The following is a 12,778-nucleotide window of genomic DNA, read 5'->3' as shown; positions in this document are numbered from 1 at the left end:
TTTCAGCCGTGGAGCCTTCTTCAGGTGTGAGGGCTTCACGGCTGAAACATTGTGTTTTCTTTCTTCTCTTTTCATCTAGTGTCATTAGCCTTTTAACAGTTCCTGTCAAAATAAAATAGAAATAGATAACATTCTAGAGAGAGTTTAAAATACCAAGGTACAATTTAAACCATATTTCTTCCACTACAACCACAATATTTTGGAGAGATCGCTGAACCTCACTGTTCTGGCATGTCCATTAGCCTCCGTCCTGCTTCAGCAATGAATTCAGCGGGGCACATTCTGAGGGAGATGCGGTCAATCAGGTTGCAGGAAAACCACGCTATGCTTTTTTTTGAGATCCTGAAAAGGACAGAGGGGCCATGTATATGTGTGCAGCTGGATATGTATTTGCAGGTGGCGTAGCAAATTCTGCTGAAGCCCCACTGCCTGGTGTGGACAGTAGCTGTGCATGTTGCAGCAGAATTGTGCATGTGAGATCAAGGGGGCATGTCATGTGTTTCAGCACTTCACTCCCTTCAGTAGCACGTGATTCCCTGAGTCCAAAACAATTGTGAGTTCTTTAGATAACCTGTAGACCGATCTTTCACGATGAAGAATTCCTTAAGAAGAATAGATCTCGGCCCACCGTCCCAATGCCTCCGTCTCAAAACAGCAACCTCCCACTGCCCTTAGTCTGCAAGTCTTAGTCTTCGTTACCTATTGTACGAGCTGAACTTTTGTGCTCATCAATTCAACGCTCTTTCCACGCCTTGCGCTCTCTGTACCTCACATATTTGTGGAGCTGTCTGCTCTTCTTTCTGTTGAAGTACTCAAGTTACGGGGCATCCTGCAGACTATGATGTGCTCACTGACAGCTTTCAAGATTTGAAGGAAAACTACAAGCTTGATGGCTCAAGTCGAACGAATGTGATTGTTAAGCAATCGATTATCAAAAGCACGTCTTCTAACAATTCGTGAGAGTATTATCAGCACTGTTTTCACTCGGATATACTTTTCACTTGCTAAGCTGACAAATTGGACGAGAAAATGCCGGAGACGCACTCAGTGCAGACTGAGGTTGGGAAGGAGGCGTGGCCCTTCAACGCTTGACAACCGAAGGACGTTCTCTCCGCAACGGAGGAGCACCTGTCAGAAGTAGCAGAGGCTAAAGGAGAGCACCTGGCTGGCGGAGCTCCAAACTCAGACCTGGAGGATGCAGGCATCGATCCCACTACCGCTCACATGCTTAGCAAGCGCTCTACCATTTGAGCTAATCCCCCTCGCTTCAGGCTTCTCTGCATCATGTCTTACCGCCTCTGCCCCTCTCACAGGGCACCACCCACTGCCCTTGGTCTGCAAGGCAGTCCTTTCAAGTGCGATGACGATGCCGGGACCTTCGTTGCCTATTGTACGAGCTGAACTTTTGTGCTCATCAATTCAACGCTCTTTCCATCAACTCATCTTGTCTTTTGACGCTTCGTGTTTTGCGCTCCTTTGACTATCGGCATATCGGGTGACTGCAAACACTGAAGTTCTTGCTTACGGAGTGTGAAACATTGTTTTCTAGTGATCGCTGTTCTGTCATGTTGACGCCGAGTGAATCTCTCTTTGGCAACATGGGCAGGCTGACAGCAGCGCGAGCGAAAGTAATGGCAAATTTCTTGACTTATTTCTGAATGTGAATGTTCTTTAGGAAAGGGATGCGGCGTTGCTTCTCCCCCCTGTAAAGGTCACGCATTCCAGACGTGATTATGAGCGAAAAGTTGACACAAGTGACTGAAAAGGGCAGGAGAGGATGTAGCCCTGGCCCGAAACTCATGACTTTCTGATGATGGGATTATGAGAGTGCGAGAGGTCCCTCATTTGTAGGGAATCCAAAGTAACAGCTGCTGCCCTGTAGTCGTTGGTGAGGTAGGGGACTAAGCAGAACACCAGATGATATGAGAACGTTCCTGAATATAGTGGAAATAATATCCTCAGTCAGAAATGAACTTGCTTCAGTCGCTTGAATTTTATTGTAATATTTCCCTAAAATTGCTTTAAATACACACCAGAAATATACACAATGAAGTTTAATTAATTCATGTTTTTTAATCAGTGCAATTTAACAATGTATTTTATTGTCTATAAGATTCAATATTTTAGCTAATAGATGTAGAGCCTTAATATGCAATAGTAAATTTTCAGAATACCTGGGGAGCAACGAGAACAAAAATTAAATACATATTTAAATCCAGTGTACAGATGCAGCCATTCAAAGTGTGCGGCACAGACACGTACCGCGCGTAATTGGCTACGTCCTTGCGCATCATGACACGGGGTGACGTGAAAGCCACTGAGACATCAGGTACTACTGTTGTATTTATGAAGAAGAAACAAAACAAAAAGTGTACTAACAACTGTGCCAGCCTACTCCTTAGTTAACACATTTTATTATTTATAAACAGTAAAAAGAGATGCTTTATATTGCTTGACTAATTTTAAAACCTAAGTTATAAATGCTGACGCGATTGGTGTATTAAGCACCCTAGGCAGCAGAACTGAGCTCTGCGCCTCCTCCTTCTCTCGGTGCAGCGCCAGGTCTAAATATCTAAACATATGTATCTACAGTATATAGCAGGTAGTGTCACTGTATTCCACTTTCTTTGTAAACGCGGAAAAACAGATTCACAACGCAACGCTGTGTCACTGTGTAAAAAAAAACGGTTTGAACACCCTATATTGTAAAGAGCTGCTGAGCTATTGTAAGAATAGGAGTTCCTGCTGTCAGAGGGGCTGGAAAGTGCCCGCGGTCATTTAATTAGCATTACAATTCGCACTGAATTGAACCCATTCAGAGCCTACATTACATTTTAGCATTTCATTCAGGTCAGAAAACCTGAAGAAGGCTTGAGTTTTCTCTCTTCTCTTTTAAAGGTGTGTACAATGCTGTAATACAATTTAAAATAAAATTTTAAACAGTATCAACTAAACTCCATTAATATAAGTATAGAGTGGTATTAAATAAATACATCTTTTTAGTATAAATTACACTTTTCTAAAATGTATTTAAAAAATAAAAACGATTACAATCTAATCTTTCAACGTTTGATCCCCAAATCCCAAGAAAAATAAATCTAAACGGGGAGAAAGCTATGCTGAAAGTTTATTAAGATACTTAGAAGACAAAGATAACAATTTATGTTGAATTTGTCTGATTGTGAATCAAAAACTACATATAATTAAACACGCGATTGCGATTTAAATCAAAACGTGATTTAAATCAATATAAATGTTTATATTGTAACACATACTGTACAGTACCTCCATATTTACAATTTGCTGATAATAAAAATGTTAAGTTCTCTAAAGCTTTGTGATAGTTTACCCAGGCAGCAAAAGATCGGCTACACTGGGAAGATGCAACACAGAACATATGATTAATAACCTTTTAAATCTGAAGGGAGATCTAAAGGGATCTCACACACACACACACACACACACACACACACACACACACAATAGAAGCAGGGACAGTTGTCAAAAGGAAAGAAGGTGACTATTCATTGTTATTAAAAATGACTTAAATTCAATCATGTTGTGATATTTAGAAATATAAAAAGTCAATTAATTGTCCATAATATTGCTATTCTATTTTTTCAAAGAAATGTTTGTTAAGAGAAAAGTCATTGCACCAGCTGGATTTGAACACACAACCTTGGGTTCAGAAGTCAGAAACGTAGACCACAGAACCACCCAGAGCAGTCACCTAAAGAATGGTGTAACAGCACTACACATACAGAATCAACAGACATTGTACAGCGTGTATTACTGTGTTGCAGTACACGAATATAATTATATCGTTATTAATTTCTTTAGATATGTGATTCCATATTATATTAGCAGAAAAGCTTAAAACTACCACTTTTTATACACGCTATTTCACATGTTAGTTAAAGACTTTGATGCTTAAAATGTTTAGGGAGAAATGGAATACTGGTGTGAATTTTCTCTTTAAAGTACCGAGACCAGCCATATACTGTATGTTTATTTTCCAAAATGAATATTGTTTATGGCCTTCACACGCGTTACAGTATGCTCCTATTCTTTTTATGCTCGGCTACTAAGATTTCCCTTCAGTGGTAAAATTCCATATAAATATTTAATACTTAAACGGGCACAGTAAAGACATTAAATTTACATATACATACTGTATACAGTACAGTTTGCATACAGTAATATGTTTATGTTCCTAAATCAATATCTTTTATGAGCATGTGAAAGGCATGGTGAATCGGAGATTCTCAAAAATTACTGTACTTTGCATGATTGGAAACAAATGCGTGATTGCGAAATGCTGTGCTGTTACTTTTACAAAGACGGTCAATGAAAAAAAGAATGTGGACCAGGGCAATACTTTGAGTTTACAGCTTCACTGTAAAGTTCACTCATTATTAATACTATTAGTAATATCTTCGGTAAAGACATTGATGGCGACAGCTCAAACATTAGAGGTTGAGCTTTATTAGCTCCACCTTGCGGAAATTCTGGATACTATTATGTTACTTGTGGTACCACATGGTATCATGCGGCACTATGTGAGAATTTAGGGTATTAATACTGTAACTTGCGGTAAACTGCGTCAAGCGCAACGCAGAATAATGCGGTATCGCCCGCTTTTTTTGAATGGCTGCATCTGTACATGTGGCTTGATTTTCTTTAATGCAAGTTTTCATTTTCTTTTTGGAACAACTTGCTTTTCATGAAATTCATACAGCTTGCGAAAGATTAAATACAAGTCTTGCCTTGTATATCGCAGGCTGGCAAGAATGAAGCATTATTTTCTTTTTTTTAATCAGAAGCTTGCAAATGGAGAAAAGCGACACATGTGAGTCTCTGTTAATTGAAAGGTTAGTGGTTTGAGCCCGCCCAGAAATGCACTTCTCATTATTGCAATGTAAACCTCATCTCTACTTATTTGGATTTCTTAGCAAAACCTTAACCCACTTCATATTTGCAGGAAATGTGATTTTTTTTGTTAAACACTTAAGTTACTTAAGTACGTAAGTCAATATCACTGGGAATGGCCAATAATGACCAACATTCAAGGACATCATATTCAGCCAAGGACTTTGATCTTCGAATGGCTGGCAGGAGAATTCATTTATGCTCTCGTTGCACCCTTAGTTAGAATATTTAAAATTACAACACAGATTTGTTGGAGAACTTGACAAGCAAAAAAGACAGTTGAACAGCATGATTATGTTAGGACTGTACATTTGTATTTTAATAGTTTTGTATATTTATCTTAATTTTAATATACATGTAACAATAAATGCTGTTCTATGTAAATACATTTTGTTGTATTTTATCATATTTTAGCTGAGGGCACAAGGGGGTCTATTATACCTTGTGAAACTTCCAAGACAACTATGACAGAGCCTTATATTTTAAGAAAATTTGCTTTAAAAGAATTTGTAAGATATCATCCCTCAATATCGACGTTCAAATGAAGGATTTGAAGAAGCAACAGCAATAGGAGAGTACATTGATTTTGGACCAATGTTTGCATCTGAACAATCCTTCCTCCTGGAAAGAAGAAAAAAAACAGGTATGTTTTGAGTCTCTTGATGATGCTCTTCTGGATAAAAAAAAACATGCAAATTTGTTTCAGATGTATTTTGGATAAAATTATAACTGTCATCGAAGAGAAATTTGATCAGTTGAATGCAGTCAAAACTTTCGACATTTTATATGATGACAGGACGTACATTTAGGAATCAGTACCGATAACACTGCTGCTATTGATGGAATAGAAATAAGTGATGTATTGGCAGTTTTATCTGAGGCAAGAAGTACTAGAACACCTCCTATAAACATGTTAGGATTCAGAGCAAGAAATATTTTTCCACCTCACCCAGTGATATTGCATTAACGAGGCTGAAGCTGGCTTCTTATTCGCCAGCTTCTTCTTCTGCCTTAAATGCTGCTGCTGTGATGTTATGCCGGCTTTCGCCTGTAGATGGCTGTCTACAGTAATTTTTAAAAGTACTAATCAGGATGGATTACTGTACTTATTCTCAGTAAAGGGGAATATGTAAGTAGTGACTATCCAAATAGCATTTTTGTGTGAAACACATTTCAGAAAATTGTAAACCAATTTTCAAAACTCACAATAACACAAACGCAATAAGTAAATAAGACAAAGGCAAAACATAAGTTCACAGGCACTTTCTGCATATTTACCACGACCTTGCCTTCTGATCATAAAAAGTCTTAAAATCTTGCATTTTACAATAAATTTTAATATAAATGGGACATTTAGAACATGGCATATGAGAATATATGGTTAACCGCGGATGAGCAAAGGGTGATGGCACTTTCTGCTTATTGTTATAAAAGCAACTCAAAATTCTGACACTGAGGTGTGAGAGACAATGGAACAGACTATCAAAATCCTGAACTTTAGGAAATTTTACTGTACCATTTTTGAAAATGTGACCCTCTGAACAAAGCATGAGAGAATGCATTGGGAATGCACTTTCTACTGTGTTGCTATGGCCCTTCCCCTTGATTATGAAAATGTCTCAAAATTCTGACACTGAGGTGTGAGACACAATGTAACAGGCTCTCTTAATCCCGAAATACAAGAAATTTTACTGTATCATTTGAACATGGCATGTCCCTCCTCCCTCATTACCAAAACATCTCAATGTTCCAACACTATGTACATTTGTAATTACAACACTTCACTGTTGCATTTCTGAGTTATGACATTGTGAACATGGCATGTTAAAGTATATAGAAAATCTAGATCAGAACAGGCCAAATGCAATTCATAGTGATTTCTCATTTTCTTACTTTCTAAATGAAAAAAAAATCAGTGATTATGACACTACGGTATGACATAAAATATTCTTCAATGACAGAATAAATAATCATGGAAAAGATACCCACAGTGGGCATTCATATTTGTGATTATAGGAATGTTAAATATCAGGTGAGTAGCTGCGTCAGCATGCGTAGGCTGCAAAGGAACAAGTAAAGGGTTGTTCCATGCTGAAAAGAGAAGAAAGGAAACACAACTTGTTGGCTGTGGAGCCTTCTTCAGGTGTGAGAAAGACAGGGCAGTAAGCAAAGATAATTTTATTTTTATCTTTGCTTACTGCAGTTTATCTTTGATGACAACATCAAAGACATTAGGTAATTTTTACCGCTAACAGCTCAACATCATCTTCCTTTTATATCTAACCTCATCAGATCTCTCAACTCCCAACTCTTCCAGTTTCTCACTTCAGAGAAGGATAAAAAAACTCAATCATCCTCTACAGAGAAAAACCATCAACACCCCTACCACCTCCACCAATCCTAACCTTGTTGTTACTGTACCCTCTGACCTTTCCCTTTCACCCCTTTGCATCCTCAGCTAACATATTTTAATATTACAACACAATTACAATAGATTGTATTTATGTTTAAAATTAAGGTAAATATGTCAAAATATCAAAATCCAACTGCACAGTGCTAACGTAACAATGCTAGTCAAGTTCTCAAACAAATCTGCATTGTATTTTTAAAATATTTCAGCAGAGGATGTGACGGGAGTATAAATGATTCGACGATCATTTTTCTTGTGAGAATATGGTTTTCTGGGGAGTAGCGATGGTGGGCATTATTGGACATTTTTGACACGTGTTAAACACTCGCATTTCCTGCAAATATTAAAATGGCTATGGTTTCGCTGAGAAATCCAATTGACCTATGCGAAGACAATATTTACATCGCAAAAGAAGCCCTTCCCCGGGTGGAGTCGAACCACCAACCGTTTGGTTAACAGCCGAACACGCTAACCGATTGCGCCACAGAGACTAACTGCTGGATATTTTTCTCGAATCACAAGTTTCCGGTTAAAAAAAATCTCTTACCATTCTTTTTGCCAGCCGGTAATATTTCTTCTGCACTGATAACCAAGAATTGAATTTCATTTTTCGCAAGCTGTGTGAATTTCATCAAAAACATGTTTTCCAGAAAGGAAATGAACACATGCATTTAACGAAATCAAGCCCTTTGTGAGTGACCAAAATGGTACGTTCTGTACTACAAGACAGGAAAAAAACACAGCTGGGATTTGAACCTAGGTTCTTTTGTTTAATAAAAAGGCGCTTTAACCAACTTAGCTATGGTGACAGGACAGCTGTCCCCTTTTACAGCCACTTGGACACACCGCTCTGAGACATCTGCGTTCAGTAAGCGCTGAACCTGCTCTCAGAGCAAATTGCCTCTTTTACATAGCAGCCCCGACACTGAGAAACGAAGAGAACTGGCTTTTATCTGGCATTTTTCATGTCCAATGGGTTTGACATCTCCCAAGGGCGACAGAGTTCTTTTGCAACACTATTTCTTCTTCTTTTTTCTTTCTGTACGCTTTGATAAAAACGAGAAATCGTGCAAGGGAAAAATGTATTTTTTTTCATAGAGAAAACGTGCACCAGGAAATGTTGTGTTAAGAAGAAGTGATTTAACATGATACGTGACCTAATTTATCGGACCAAATGCTCACCCAGCAAGGTCTGGAGAAGTTGGAGAGTCTGGTGGATGTGATAATTATACGGTGTTGTGGAAGAAAGTCTTTCTTTGAATTCTCAATCAATCGGAATTTCAGTGCGAAACATAAACCCTTTGTCTGATTTAATGAGATGATATTTTAAAACTCATAAAAAATCAGAAAACACGTTTCTCACTTTGAAATTTTAGACGTGGCGGTGTATTACTAGCAGCGGCGCTGAGCACACTATGGGTGAATTAAGGTTATGTGAAATACCAGCGGTTTAATAAATAACGCAGCTGATTTCGGATCATAAGATTATAGGTTCGACTTCTACCTGGCTCGTGTACATTTTATTCAAGCTCCTCAGTAATAGATGTCAATTATGTAATGAACCGCACCTGAAAGCAAACGTTGAGTCTGTTTCCTTTGTTTTCCAGCATGAAATAGCAAATCGTTACAAAAAGCACCTGCTAATGTCCAATAGCGTTTTTTTTTTCAAATTACATTTTCAGGCTTCAGACACTATTTAATAAAACAAAAGTGTCCGAAACTCCCTAACTTTCAGGTTTGCTTGAACCTGTATTTAAAAAAAAAAGTTACCTGAAACTTCCGGGATTCCATTCTCTGATGTAGCTGTCTCTGAAGTTGGACGTGATGTTTAGCAGATGTGAACTGTGCCTTTTCTCGTGTTCAAGGCTGTTCGCTGTGTGAGCTCCACACTGCGTGTCCTGTACTGCTCTATTTTGTTTAGATTATCTATGTGGTGTACAGATAGAACTCAACTGCATAGTGTAAAGTCCGTGTTCAGGACCAGCAGAACCTGAAAAACTAACAGCTGACCTCGACGTGATTTGAACACGCAGCCTTCTGATCTGGAGTCAGACGCGCTACCGTTGCGCCACGAGGTCACGGCTGTCAGCGGCTTTGAATTCCTCAAAGGAGACAAATCAGCCTCACAAAAAAAATCTCCTGTGAAGAGCGCTGCTCTTCCGAAGAGAGTCTCTTCTTCCCAGACAACATTTTATTCTTCCTGCGCAGCTCTTGTGCAGGTGTTGTTCTCAATTACAGATCCAGGAACACTGATTTTTTTTCCTATTTTTTTTTAAATGAAGTACCCCATAGTGCAACGGTAGCACGTCTGACTCTAAATCCCCAAGTTTATTTTCAGAGTATATCGGAGTCAACTGATATTGATCAGGTTCTGATGCTGCTGAACCCACAGCTTTATTCATAAGGTCCAATTCCCCAAGCCTTCTGACCTTATATGTCCATCCCTTCTCGTCAAAACTCGTATTTTCACAGGGTACCCTTCAGAAATCGCAGTATGGAATGAAAAACTCCAGTAGATCTCGGCCGCTGTTGGTGATTTTCCTTTAAAAACAAATTAATCTCCGGAAATTTTACGGAGTGTATCACTTTCACCGAGACCGAGAAGTGTTAAGCTGTACACGAGTCTTTGTGGCTTAGTTGTTAACCAAAAGGGTGGTGGTTTGAGCCCTCCCAGGGACGCTATGAGCCTTTTAATGTACACACCCGTCTCACTTTAACTCCACGGCCGGTCTTGTTCCGCAATCAAATACAGAGCCCGTAGGAGGCAGTAAGCCCGCGTATATAGATCACTCTGTATATAATGAAGAAGCAGAGGTTAGTTTCTCATCTGCGCGTTACAGAGCCTTACGCAACTCGTACTGTACGAACAGCTAGAGTTTGATCCCTGCACGGGCTATTAGTTGAAAGGCCATTGTAAATGACGTGTAAGAGATTTATAGATAGATACTTTATTGATCCCGTGAGGGAAATTAATAAAGCTTATCCAGCTGGCTTTTATGTTTCACACTAAATTGCGATCTTGAAACCAAAATAATTAGAAATATGGAACACAACCGTTGTTCCCCAAGAAGGAAAGCTGTTTAACACTGACGTCACTCCTTTTTATTTAACCCAGATTGTGAAGACAACTCTGCCCTATCAAAGGAAAATGTTGCACAAAAGTTGGAAAGCACACTCTGAATCCATCTGTACTGTATACTTGATTTCCGCGATCCGTTGGCTGCTTGGTGCTTCGTAAGCAGGTCATTTCAGGGAAGAAACTCAGTTTAGAGAACTACGGGTGCATTTTCACTCATTGAATTTGATCTTTGTACTCTCTTTTCATTCTCAGCAATAATATTTCAAAATTACAGTTCGGATTTGTTGGAAAACTTCACAGGCATTATTAAGTTAGGACTGTACAATTGTATTTTAATATCTTGGTATATTTACCTTCATTGTAATATGGATGTAACCATAAATGTTCTTAAGCATGTTGTACTTTTGTCGTACTTTTTAAAACATTTTAACTGAGGACGCACACGACTATTATACCTTGTGATACATGCAAGACATCTGTAAACTAAGATGTACAGTCAAATTGCCAATTAACAGAAAACCACAATTTGTATAAGAAACGTATACATTTGATTGCTTCCATAGTATTTTGGATTTTCTTACGAAGATCTCACGAAGTATTGCCAGGATCTATATTACCGCTCGGTAGCGATAATACTGCTGATATTGATTGAGTAGAAATCGATGATGTATTGACAACTTTATCTGAAGCGAGAAGTCCTAGAACGCTGCCTATGAAGTGTTAGGATTCATACCAAGATATACTTTTTGTTTTCAACCCAAAATGCTGCTATTGCATTACACATTATATGAACATTACCTGTTTTGGTAGCTTCTCTGCGCGATTTTTCAAAACTGAAACTAATTACAAAATTACTTAAGATCAACCATGACAAAAAATTATAAATCAGGACTAATATTAATATCAACTGATGTTACTACAGAAAAAAAGATTTAACTGAAATATTAATAAGACTATGCAAGCCTAAAAAGTAGAACAATTCAATTTATATAACTTTTTTTTGAGAAATAGGCTCACACACCGGAAGACACTAACGTTTCTCTTCGTTGGAGTATGTGAATAACAGTTTAACCCAAAATGTTTGGAGTCCAGAGGGAGGACTCGCTCGCTGAAGGATCTCTCAAGAAATCCCCGATGAGATTCAACAGGTGTTTTCTTCAACAGCCACTAAAAGTCTGATGACCTTCTCTGGATTTCCTGAATATGACGTCAAATTAATTCAAATCATTTGGTAGTTAACAGAACGAAATGCTTTGAAGGTACATTTAAAACAGCAGAGCAACACTGTAGCACTTCGTGTGTGACTGAATTTAATTGTGTAAACCTGGCTCTCTATGAACACGAGCAAAGAGTTCTCACTCAACAGAAGATTGCGATGTGAGCACAATAATATAAAGCACCTGGTGATGCCAGCGATTGATCTCGGGACTTCATACACAAAAAGCAAGCACTCTACCACTGAGCTACATCCCCTATAGCACAGATGGTGGAACTGACTTAAAGATGTGCATATGTTCACTGACCACAATCCACCCTTCATGAAGAATGCCTGCAGTTTCCCACTTTTGAGTTTCTTCTACTACAAAGTAAATCAATGGGAATGAAGAAATAAGGAAGGGAAAATAATCGCATTGAAGCTTCCAGAGACTGGGCAAAATGAATAATTTATTTTTATATCCAGTCACATGGGCGACGGTGGTTGATTCTTCAATGGGGGAGTGCGTTTTTCTACCTCCTCACTCGACTGTCTTTCAATTATGTTTTCTTTGAAACCTTTTTTCATCTTTTAAGTGCTTGCGATTAAATTACGCATAGAAAAACAGCAGTACAATTGATGTTCATGGACCGATGCACACAACTCCAGTGATAAAGCCCTGTCTGTAAATATTGTAGAAGAATGTTAAAGGGCGAAACAACGCTCCAACCACGGGAATGGTAACAAGAAGGATCGTGTTCTTATTTAATATGTGCTTTTGAATTGCCTTGTCAATACACACAGGCTTTAGAGGTGGACAAATAATTTACAGTGGTGTTTGTAAACAAAGATGGAACATGTTATTTCTATACCAGGAAGAAAGGAGCAGACTCTTAAACTTTAAGAGGCAGAAACAACACCTCATCACAGATAACACTAATTAAAATGACATCACAACAGAAGAGTGAAGCCTTGAGTGAATCAAATCAGTTTTTGTTGGTCGTCTGTGTCTTCATAACTTTGTAGGTGCGAGAGAGGATTGCGAAAATATGCAGGTGCTACTCAGAAGTGCGTTGGTGGTATAGGTTCCTTCAAATATATGAGCCAGTGCATCCCAAATCTTTTCAAGATGATCTGTGATCCGGTAACACACCTCCTGAAACTA

General features: G+C 38.5%; 1 protein-coding gene and 1 non-coding gene across 2 annotated transcripts in view; both read right to left on the bottom strand.

Moving 5' to 3' along the window:
* LOC148812526 (uncharacterized) overlaps positions 1–12,778 on the bottom strand; it is a 140,764-nt gene that overhangs the window by 21,203 nt on the left and 106,783 nt on the right. The gene's annotated exons all lie outside the window — the stretch shown is intronic.
* On the bottom strand, positions 9,346–9,417 carry trnaw-cca (transfer RNA tryptophan (anticodon CCA)). Its single transcript has one exon. It is a non-coding gene; the product is annotated as a tRNA-Trp (tRNA).

Source organism: Atractosteus spatula (assembly GCF_055471065.1).
Source record: "Atractosteus spatula isolate fAtrSpa1 chromosome 10 unlocalized genomic scaffold, fAtrSpa1.hap1 SUPER_10_unloc_2, whole genome shotgun sequence".
Taxonomy (NCBI): Eukaryota; Metazoa; Chordata; class Actinopteri; order Semionotiformes; family Lepisosteidae; genus Atractosteus; species Atractosteus spatula.
The sequence above is the reverse complement of the archived record's forward strand: the minus strand, read 5'-3'. Positions and strand labels throughout refer to the sequence as shown.